Source organism: Diceros bicornis, chromosome 22, assembly GCF_020826845.1.
Source record: "Diceros bicornis minor isolate mBicDic1 chromosome 22, mDicBic1.mat.cur, whole genome shotgun sequence".
Classification (NCBI taxonomy): domain Eukaryota; kingdom Metazoa; phylum Chordata; class Mammalia; order Perissodactyla; family Rhinocerotidae; genus Diceros; species Diceros bicornis.
Genome location: NC_080761.1, coordinates 58,021,752 through 58,034,224, shown reverse-complemented (window position 1 = coordinate 58,034,224; position 12,473 = coordinate 58,021,752).

Genomic DNA, 12,473 nt, shown 5'->3' with positions numbered 1-12,473 from the left:
CCGCGCAGGGCAGGGTCTCCCTGAGATTCTCCACCCTCAGCCAACCTCCTGGGCTGCCCCGAAGCTCCGCTGGCCTCTGCTCTGCTCTGCTCCTAGCTGCGCTTCTCCCACCGGGACGTAAGTGGCGTGCTCGGGGCACGCTAGCTCAGGCCACGAAGAGGACTCTGGAGAACAGGACGCGGTTCAGTATTCCTGTTTGCTCGCTGTCTTTAAAAATCGGTTTTGTTTGCCACAAATTCTCAGCAGTTCTGTCTCATCCTCAGCAGTTACCTCCCCTTCCAAGACACAACTGTTCATTCCAAGGCTCCCACCAGCCAAGTGGGGGAGGGAGGGGCCGGCAGGGCAGGGACGGTCCTCCTGATCCCTTCCATCTGGGATGAGCCCAGCTTATCTTGAGCCTGTAGTGGGGTCAGCTTTGTGGGGGTCCTTATGATATCACCAGTAGCTCCCGTGAGTGTGATGTTCGCTGACTGCCACGCAGCACACCAGGCATGTCACACACATCTCGGTATTCAGTCCTCACAGGAGCCCTATCAGGCGGTGGCTTGGCAAATCAGAAAAGGGTCTTGGAGCCAGAAAGCCCTGTCTTCCAATCACAATACTGTCCCTTCCTGGCAATGTGTCCTTGGGCAAGTCACTTAACATCTTGCAGCTGTAAAATGGCAAATGCCGTCTAAATTAAAGGGCCATCATGGGGATTCCGTGAAATACCAAGTGTGTATGCGCCTGCTTAGTCACTGTTCAAGCACCAGGTACTGCCATTGCCTCTGTCCTCCCCACACCAGGGCCTCCTGAGCAAGTGACTTGACCCCTGCTTAAGAACACATTCGGAAGGGCCTCCGCCTGGGGCCTGGCAGGTCCCGAGTGTGTGGGGCTGGAACAGGAAGGGAAACTAGTGTCCTCGACTGTTCTTTCGTTGATCAGATGTGCCTACGTGATGAAGAACCAATGTGTGGAAGGTGCAAGCTCCTCGGGGACCACCAGTCTCACCAGGTGGTCAAGATTTCTGCTGCCTGTGCCGAGAGGAGAGGGAGCTTTGCTGAGGAGACTCAGCTGGTGCTGCAGAGATCTGAGCGCTCGGCGCAGCCGTGCAGGTGCGGCTCAGGGGCTCCTGTCCTCTCCCCACGTCAACAGCAACCAGTGTTTGGTTTCAGCTCCAACGGTATTCTCTTCAGGGCACCAGACTGACAGAGACGGCGTTTAAACACGAGGGAGAAATCCTCTCAAGACTGACTCTCCTTAAGACTCTCCCCAAACGTCAGGTTTTAAAATGTGCACCTTGAGGGGGCCGGCCTGGTGGCGCAAGCGGTTAGGTGCGTGTGCTCTGCTGCGGTGGCCCGGGGTTCACAGTTTCAGATCCTGGGCGCGCACCAACGCACCGCTTGTCAAGCCATGCAGTGGTGGCGTCCCATATAAAGTGGAGGAAGATGGGCATGGATGTTAGCCCAGGGCCAGTCTTCCTCAGCAAAAAGAGGAGGATTGGCATCAGATGTTAGCTCAGGGCCAATCTTCCTCACAAAAATAAAATAAAATGTGCACCTTGAGAAATGGGTGGATTCTGATTGCTTTAAGGGATTCCCCAAATGGTAGGTGAATGGCCACATCATTTACCCTCTTATAAGATGAAAAAGTAAGACGTGTCCTAGCTCTATGGCCTATTTTCTTCATTTCATGACTTTTTTTCCCCCTGCAATATAGGTTTTAGAAATTAATCTCTGGATACATTTTGTCAAAAGAGCAAAATTTCTTAAGTGACACACACACACACACACGCTGAACACTTGATGGTCTTTTAGAAACAAATTCTAGTGGCGAGCTTTCAGTTCCTGTAGAGAAGGGACATCTACAGGATGGCCAGTGCAGGGGCCCTTGGGCACTGATCTCTGGGCCACACCAGCCACCTCAGTGTCGGTGACGTAGGTTGGGTTCTCTGAAGGCAGAAGCTGAGAGAGTTCTGGGTATAAGATATCCAAGATCGACACCTGTGAAAGGAAGGGGGAACAAGCAGAGGAAACAGAAGGGAAGGCAAACTACAGTGCAGGCCTGGGCCATTGGGGACTCCAGGGCCAGCGCTGTCCATCAGAGCACCCCACGTCGCGCTGAATGGCCAGGCTATTACAGGTCCTCCTGCTCAGCCACCGAATGTGGGCTGCTCTGGGAAGGGCACAGCTGAGGGCAACCCCAGAGGGTCTGACAGCTGGAGGCTGGTCATACGACAGCAGGAAGCGAGTCCTCCCTGGAGAGGGGGATCTGCGCAGAATATCTGTGTGTCCACCACAGCCGACTTGTAGAGAGATTCTCAATACCAAACAATGGTTGTTAAAATTCGGTTTATTACTTCCTCGTCTGGCCAAGATGGAGTAACAGGAACTGAATTTATGCTCCTTCTGAAACAACAACAACAAAATAAACAGAAAAATGTATGAAACCACCGTTTTCAAGACACTGTACCTCAGGCAATGAAAGACAATAATCCCTGAGAGACAGGGTAGAAGTAAGGGGAGCCCTGCCATTGCCCAGCTCACCCTTGAGAGAGTTTTGAGGCCGTGGGGCAGAAGGAGGGAATCGAGCAAAGTCTGGCAGATTCCTTGAGTTCACGAGATGGAGCTGAGAATCTGGGGAGGTCAAGGCGGACAGAGTGCACAGGACAGAGTCCAGAGAAGACAGCGCTGCCCAGACGGAGCACCCAGAGGTCTGAAGAGGGTCCCCTGAGTGTTCAGCAAAGAGCTGGTCAGCACGTTTGTGAGGACACTGCCCCAGGGTGGGGAAGGAGCCCTAGGAAAGGACTGAGGGAACAGTGCCAGACTCAGTCAGGACTGGGAACAACACCTCTTCCCACTAATGAGACTGGAAAATCTCATCAATTGTGGGACACTGGCACAGGTACTCAGAAGGTCTTAGCCCAGACTGAGCATGGCTCCAGACCCAGCTAGCAAATAATGAAAAAGCAACAACTGAAAGGATCAAACCTTTCCCAAATAACTTAACGGTATCCCAAAACAAAACTCAACCTTTGTAGGAATACAGAAACATCCAGCATCTGACATGGTAAAATTCAGACTATCTGGCATCCAATCAAAGATTGCCAGGCAGAAGAAGCAGCAGAAAGATATGGCCCATAATGAAAACAATAGTCAACCAACCAAAATCAAATCAGAACTGAGACACATGTTAGAATTATCAGAGACATTACAAATTATTATCATTGTATTCCATATTTCAAAAGTTAGAGACATGGAAAATATAAAAGAAAGATTCAAATTGAATTTCTGAGATGGAAACTACAATGTGATGAAAAATGCCGTGGATGGGGTTACCAGCAGGTTAGACGTTGAGAAGAAAAGCTTTGTGCACTTGGAGGTGTAGCAGTAGAAGCTATACAAAATGAAACACAGAGGGGAACAAGAATCTTTTTTAAAACAGCAGTAGTGAACTGTGGAACAACTTCAGGTGTCTCAATACCTGGTAAGTGGAGTCCCTGAGGAAACGATAGGGTGGGGGAGCGGCAGAAAAACTATTTGAAGAAATAATGACCCCAAATTTTCCAAACTTGATGAAAACTATAAACCCACAAGCAAGAAGTTTGACAAACCCCAAGCACGATAAATATGGCTAAAACCATACCAAAGACCATCATAGTCAAATTGCTGAAAACCAGTGATAAAGAGGAAGTCGTGGGGTTGGCCTGGTGGCACTAGCAGTTAGGTGCTCGTGCTCCGCTTCTGCATCCCGGGGTTCGCAGGTTCAGATCCCAGGCACACACCGACGCACCGCTTGTCGAGCCATGCTGTGGTGGCATCCCATATAAAGTAGAGGAAGATGGGCATGGATGTTAGCTCAGGGCTGATCTTCCTCACAAAAAACAAAAAGAGGAGGTCATAGAAGCAGCCAGAAGAAAGCTAGACGTGTTATGTACAAAAGAACAAAATAAGAAGGACATCAGATTTCTTGTTTGAAACCATCCAACCAAGAAGGCAGTGGAGCAAACTCTTAAAAGTATGAATTAAAGAAAAAGTCAACCTAGAATTCTATATCCAGTGAAAATATCCTTCAAAAGTGAAGGCAAAATAAAAATGTCAGACATACAAAAGCTAAAAGAATTCATCATAGGCAGGCCCACACTACAAGAAATGTTAAAGGAAGTCCTTCAGGCACAAGGAAGATCAGGGTCAACACAAAGGAATGGAGAACAGCAGAAACGGCAACAAAACGCATAGCCATATAAGATTGTCTTCATATTATTTAGATCTCTCTAAAAGATAACTGACTACTTAAAAAATAACAATATATTGTGGGGTCAACAACATGTAAAAGTAAAATGTGTGACAATAATAGCATAAAGGCTGGAGGGCAAAATGGAAGTACACTCTCATATGGGTTTATCCCGATGTGAAGGGGTATAATATCCCTGTGACAAGTTAAAGATGTGTCCTTTCTGCCCTAAGGCAACCACTAAAATAGCAAAGAAAGAGTTACAGCTAATAATCCAGCAATGGAGATAAAATGGAATCATAAAAAATACTCAGTTAATCCTAAAGAAGGTAGAAAGAGGAGAAAGGGAACAAAAAACAGATTGGACAATAGAAACAAATAGCAAGATGATAAAACACAGATCTAGCCACATCAGTAATCACATTAAATTAAAACTGTCTAAATACCCCAATTAAAATGGTGTTTGAAAGAATGAAAAAAAATCAAGACCTAACTATATGCTGCCTATGACAAACGCACTTACATATAAAGACACAAATAGGTTAAAAGTTAAAATGGAAAGACACATGTCATGCTAACATGAATCAAAAGACACTAGAGTGACTCAGTTAACATCAGGAAAAGTAGATTTCAGACCAAATACTATTACCAGGGGTAAAGGTCATTTCATTTTGATAAAGGGATCAATTAATCAAGAGAATAACAACAGTCTGAAATGTTTACACATCTAATAAGGAGGCTTCAAAATATATAAAGCAAGACTGAGAGAACTACCATGAGAAATAGACAAATCCACAATTTTCAATATCTTTCTCTCAATAATCGACAGAACAAGTAGGCAGGATTCAGCAAATGTATAATAGACTTGAACACTACTAACCAGACCCGGCTGACGTGTACGGAACACTCCCCCAACACCAGCAGAGCACACATTCCTCTCAAGTGCACACAGCTCACCAGGATGGACCATAAAACAAGCTCAACGCATTTAAAAGGACTTGAATCATATGAAGCGCATCCTCTGACCACAGTGGAGTTAGATTAGAAATCAATAACACAAGATTTCTGGGAAATCTACAATTATTTGGAAACTAAATAACGCATTCTAAATAACCCAAAGAAGAAGCCAAAAGGGAATTAGATGTTATTTTGCACTGGAGGAAAATGAAAACACAGCATATCAGAATTACGGGAGGCCAGTGAAGCAGTGCGTAGTGAGAAATTTAAACTATAGAAGAAGGATATGAACTCACTGCCCTCAGCTTCCACCTAAGAAAGGACAAAGCAGAGCAAATTAGACCCCAATAAGTGGAATAAAAGAAATAATAAAGACCGAAGCAGAAAATGACAGGAGCAAAAACCAAAAACAAGAGAATGAATGAAACCAAAAACTAGCTCTTTGAGAAAATCAATAGACTTGGACCTCTAGACAGACTGCTCAGGGAAAAGAGTGAAAGAGAGAGAAGACACAATTTACCAAGGTCAGGAATGAGAGGGGACATCACTACAAGTTCTACAGATATTACAAAGATAGTAGTTTCTATACACTAACAACAAAGTAGCAGAAAGAGAAATCAAGAATACAATCCCATTTACAATTGCAACAAAAGGAAGAAAATACCTAGGAATAAATTTAACCAAAGAGGTGAAAGATCTGTACACTGAAAACTATAATACATTTTTAATAGAAATTGAAAAAGACAGTAAGAAACGGAAAGATATTCCGTGCTCTTGGATTGGAATAATTAACATAGTTAAAATGTCCATACTTCCCTAAAGCAATCTATAGATTCAATGCAATCTCTATCAAAGTTCCAATGACATTTTTCTCAGAAATAGAACAAAAAATCCTAAAATTTATATGGAACAACAAAAGACCCCGAATAGCCAAAAGAATCCGGAGAAAAAAAGAACAAAGCTGGATACATCACAATCCCTGACCTTAAAATATACTACAAAGCTACAGTTATCAAAACAGCATGGTACTGGCACAAAAACAGACCCACAGATCAATGGAACAGAATCGAAAGCCCAGAAATAAAACCACACGTCTACGGACAGCTAATCTTCAACAAAGGAGCCAAGAACATACAATGGGGAAAGGAAAGTCTCTTCAATAAATGGTGTTGGGAAAACTGGACAGCCACATGCAAAAGAATGAAAGTAGACCATTATCTTACACCATACACAAAAATTAACTCAAAATGGATTAGAGACTTGAATGTAAAACCTGAAACCATAAAAATTCTAGAAGAAAACATAGGCAGTACGCTCTTCAACATCAGTCTTAGCAGCATATTTTCTGTTTTTTTTAGAGGTAGATCAGCCCTGTGCTAACATCGAATGCCAATCCTCCTCTTTTTTTGCTGAGGAAGATTGGCCCTGAGCTAACATCTGTGCCCACCTTCCTCTACTTTATATGGGACGCCGCCACAGCATGGTGTGACAAGCTGTGCGTCGGTGCACGCCTGGGATCCGAACCCGCAAACCCCGGGCCCCTGAAGCGGAGCGTGCACACCCAACTGCCTGTGCAATGGGGCCGGCCCTAGCAGCATATTTTCAAGTACGAAGTCTGACCAGGCAAGGGAAACAATAGAAAAATAAACAAATGGGACTATATCAAACTAAAAAGCTTCTGCACAGCAAAAGAAACCATCAACAAAACGAAAAGACAATGATTGGGAGAAGATATTTGCAAACCATATATCTGATAAGGGGTTAATATCCAAAATATATAAAGAACTCATACATCTCAACAACAAAAAAACTAACAACCCAATTAAAAAATGGGCAAAAGTTCTGAACAGACATTTTTCCAAAGAAAATATACAGATAGACAACAGGCACATGAAAAGATGTTCAACATCATTAATTATCAGGGAAATGCAAATCGAAACTACAATGAGATATCACCTCACGCCCGTCAGAATGGCTATAATTAACAAGACAAGAAATAACAAGTGTTGGAGAGGATGTGGAGAGAAGGGGTGCAAACTGGTGCAGCCACAATGGAAAACAGTATGGAGATTCCTCAAAAAATTAAGAACTACCATACAATCCAGCTATTCCACTGCTGGGTATTTATCCAAAGAATGTGAAAACACAAGTGCATAAAGATACATGCACCCCTGTGTTCATTGCAGCGTTATTCACAATAGCCAAGACTTGGAAGCCACCTAGGTGCCCAAGAAGGGACAAATGGATAAAGAAGATGTGGTATATATACACAACGGAATACTACTCAGCCATAAAAAAGATGAAATCTTGCCATTTGTGACAACACGGATGGACATTGAGAGTGTTATGCTGAGCAAAATAAGTCAGAGGGAGAAAGTCAAATACCGTATGATCTCACTCATAAGTGGAAGATAAAAACAACAAGCAAACACATAGAGAGACAGAGATTGGATTGCTGGTTACCAGAGGGGAAGGGGGGAGGGAGGAGGGTTAAAGGGGTGATAGGGCACATGTGTGGTGATGGATGGTGATTAGTCTTTGGGTGGTGAACATGATGTAGTCTACACAGAAATCAAAATATAATGATGCACACCTGAAATTTATATATTGTTATAAACCAATGTCACCGCAATAAAAACAAAGCTAGTGTAATAAAGAGCCAGACCCCGTGTTTGATGTTTGGCTGCTGACAGCTTGAAGCCTTGCCTCTCCCTCCTCCCCTCCGTTCCACATCTGGGAGAGCTGATAAGCAAGCCCAGGTGCCCCCTTCTTCGGCACCTGGGGGAAGTTCAAACCAGGCTGTGTGTGGGAACCTCCACCCAGCCCCCGTCACAACCACCATCAACACTCCAGACCAGTCCGCATGTCCTGCTCGCTCAAGCCGCTGTCAGACCTGCCTGGAGCCCCTGCTCTCCTCCAGAAGCCTCACTGTGGGAGGCACAGACTCTTCCTCCCCTCTCGGTGTGTGTGGTGTCATCATCAGTCTCTGTTTCTGAAGAGTGCCTCCAACAGATAGAGGAACTATCATAGACAACTTTATGCCAAGAAATTCGACAACTTAGGTTAAATTCTGTGAAGGGTGCAAACTATCAAAGTTTTCCCAAGGAGAAATCAGTTTCAAGAAAAGCCACTAATCTGTTAAAGAAGTTAAATTTGTAGTTAAAAACCTCCCCACAATGAAAACTCCAGGCCCAGATAGGTTCACTGGTGAATTCTACCAAACATTCAAGGAAGAAGCAATACCAAATATACAAAAACTTCCAGAAAATTGAGGAAACAAGAATGCATCCCAATTCATTCTATAAGACTAGCATCACCCTGAAATCAAAAGCAGGCCAACAAATCACAACCAATATCCCTATGCACAGTGATGCGGGGATTCTCCCATGAACTGTGTGAATCAGACCCAAATACACATGAAAAGCCTACTACATCATGACCAAAAGGGTTTCACCCCAGTAACACGGGGTTGGTTTAACATTCAAAAAACAATCAATAGGATTCACCATAATAATGAAATAAAAAAGAAAAATCATATGATCATCTCAACAGACACACAAAAATTTTTTGAAAAACACTAACATCCATTTTGATAAAAACTCAGCAATCTAAAAATATCACAGATTCTCTGATTCTTCCAAGGAAGAAGCAAAACTATCTTTTTTTTTTTTTTGCTGAGGAAGATTTGCCCTCAGCTAACATCTGTGCCAACCTTCCTCTGTTTTGCATGCAGGTCACCACCACAGTATGGCCACTGACAGATGAGTGGTGTAGGTCCACACCCGGGAACCAAACCTGGGCTGCCAAAGCAAAGTGCACTGAACTTAACGGGGCTGGCCCCACAAAACTGTCTTTATTCATAGAGGCATCGTCACCTCTGTAAAAAATCTGATGGAATCTACAAGCTACTAGAACGAATAGGTGAGTTCCAATATACAAAAATCAATTGTATTTCTAAACATTAGCAACAAACTGTTAAAAATAAAAAATTTAAAAACATCATTTACAATAGCATCAAAAACATGAAATGCTTTATGGATAACTCTTACAAAAGAATTTTGTAATAAATCCTACAGTGTAATATCTGTACCCCGAGAACCAGTAAACATTGCTGAGAGGAATAACAAGGACCTAAATACACAGAGAGATACATCCTATTCACAGTAGGAAGACTCAATATTGTTGAGAGGCCAATTCTCCCCAAATTGTTCTACACATTTAATGCAATCACAGTCAACATCCCAGCAGACTTTATTTTTTAATTGACAAGGTGTTTCTATTATTTATTTATTTATTTATTTATTTTTGTGTGTGTGTGTGAGAAAGATCAGCCCTGAGCTAACATCCGATGCCAATCCTCCTCTTTTTTTTGCTGAGGAAGACTGGCCCTGGGCTAACATCCGTGCCCATCTTCCTCTACTTTATATGAGATGCCGCCACAGCATGGCTTAATAAGCGGTGCGTTGGTGCACGCCTGGGATCCGAAATGGCGAACCCCGGGCTGCCGAAGTGGAGCGGGCGCACTTGACTACTGAGCCACCTGGCCGGCCCCTTGACAAGGTGATTCTAAAGCTCATATGGAAAGGCAAGGATTCTGGAATAACCAAAACGATTTGAAAATAAAGTGGAAGGGCTAACACTACCTGATTTCAAGAATTATTACCAGGTGATGGTAACCAAAAGAGCGTGGTATCGGCATAAAGACAGACAAATAGACCAATGGGACAGAAGGCAGAGTCTAGAAATAAACTCACACGTACATGGACGCCTGAGTTTTGACAAAGCTGCGAAGGAAAAGCAGTGCAGAAAGGAAAGCCTGTTCCAGAAACGGTGCTGGAACAACTGGAAATCCACGTGCAAAAAAAAAAGGGGGGGGCCAGCCCGGTGGTGTAGTGGTTAAGTTCCTGTGCTCCACTCTGGCAGCCCGGGGTTCTCGGGTTCGGATCCCAGGAGCAGACCTACACACCACTCATCAAGCCATGCTGTGGTGGTGTCCCACATACAAAACTGAGGAAGATTGGCACAGATGTGAGCTCAGGGATAATTTTCCTCACCAAAAAAAAAAAAAAAAAAAAAAAAAAGGAGAAAAAGAAAGAGAAATGAACCTGCATCCATCCCTCACACTACACGCCAAAATTAACTCTACATAGGTCAGAGACCTGGATAACACCTAAAACTATACAACTTGTAGAACAAAACAGAAGAAAAAAATCTTTGTAAAGCACATACCTGATAAAAAAATAAAGAATATACAAAGAGCTCTCAAAACTCCACAGTAAGAAGACAAACAACTCAAAAACAGGGGATGAATTTGCACAGACTCTTCACCAAAGACACCACACAGATGGCAAGCAGCACATGAAAAGATTCTCAGCATCAGTAGTCAGTAGGGAAACGCAAATGAAAACCACAGTGAGGGACCGCTACACACCTATGAGAAAGGCTAGAGCACGCCCCGCACTGGGGTCTAGGATGTGGAGGAACGGGAACTCTCATACACTGCTGCCGGGAATGGAAACTGGTGCAGACACTTTGGAAACAGTTTGGCAGTTTTTTAAAAAGTTAAATGTCTGATCCAGTCATTCCACTCCTAGGTTTCAAAACCCAACAGAAAAGGAGATGTGTATGCATGTGAAGATTGTACACAAATGTTCGCAGCCGCTTTAGTTATAGTAGACAAAGACTGGAAACAACCCAAGTGTTCAGATGAGTGGATACAGACTGATACACGCAACCGCCTATGAAGGAAGCTGAAAACTGCTCTGCAAAAGAATCGGGACGAAAACGAGTATGATTCCATTTATAGAAAATTCTAGAAAATGCAAACTCGTGTGCAGTTAGAGAAAGGTGAGCGATTGCTCGGGGAGGGGAGGTCGAGGAGGGGTGGGCGGGAGGAAGTTACAGATGGGTGCAAGGAGGCTTTTGGGGTGACAGATATGTTCCCTGTCTTGATCGTCATGATGGCTTCACAACATCAAATAAGTTTCAAAACTTATCAAATTGTACAGTTTTTGCATGTGAATTATACTCAATAAAACTGTTTTTGAAACTTAAAGAATATTTTGAAAAATTGGGCTTATTGAACTCTAGTAAACATATGGCATCATCAGTGAGGGAAGCGTGCACTTCCCTCATTCGTTCCTTGGGGCGTTTGTGTCTATCGGGTGCCCTCCAGTGCTGGACACGGGGTGTCCGGCGGTGAGCAGGACAGAGGCCCACTCAGAGACTTGATGCCCCGGGCTGCTCACGAATGCTTTGGTTTGACTGGTAGGTATTTGCCAACCATTAGCGTCTTGGTCCTGTTAAAGGAATAGGAGCGTCGGAAGCTGAAGTTCAACGGTGGTGAAGAACAGACAGGAACAGCGTTGACAGCAGCCCCTCGGGAGATGCGGAGTGGGGGGCTCTGCGCCCTCCTGACCTCACTCCACGTTCACTGAGGGGTCGAGAAGACCACCACTCCACGAGCTGGGGGATCCAGGCATATTTCAAACAAGAGTCAGGGTTGGGGGAATAAGCAAGGCTGTTCTTGTGTGAACATCTCCGTGGAAGCTGTTATCCTACTAAAAAAATACTTTTACTGCACCACCTATTCCTTGTCATAAGAACAGAAATTCAAATGACGCGTTCAAGCCAACGAATATGGTGTTGGAAACCACGTTCAGTTTTTGTTGTTGTTGTATTGGTGGCTCTGTTCTCTATGTAAAGCCTAAAACTTACCAGAAAATACATCTTTTTACAAGGGTAAAAAAAAAAAGTCCACAATTTGTAGCATTTCAATATTTCCTGTGTAGAACTGTAAAGTTTCTTGGAAGCTAAAAAACAACCAAACTAATATGGAATACTCAAAAGAAATACAAAGAAACATTTGGAATCTTAAAAGACCCAAGAGAGCGAAGGATACAGATGAGGTAGGTCACTGGCCTGCTCTTCATCCGCCTCTCTCTCTTGCCTGAGTGAGCCAGCACCTCAGAAATCACTCATTCCCTCGCCCAGGAACTCTTTCTGGATCGGAGTGAATGAACCTCCAGGGCTCAGCCTTTCCCGGCTGTCCCACCCTCTGCAGCTCACCCGGCCACTTCTCTGTCAGATCTACAAATCTGGGCAGCCCGTAGCTCAGCTTGCCCTCTGTCTACACTCCCTCCGTAAGTAACCTCTCCCAGTCCCTGAGCTGTAAGGCATGTCTGTCCTGAGCTCCAGTCCCGCACCTAGGACCGCCTCCCTGAAATCTCCACCGGACATCCTCAGGGATCTCAAACATGACCTGGACAAAACGGACTTCCTGATTCCCCCTAGCCCTGCTCCTC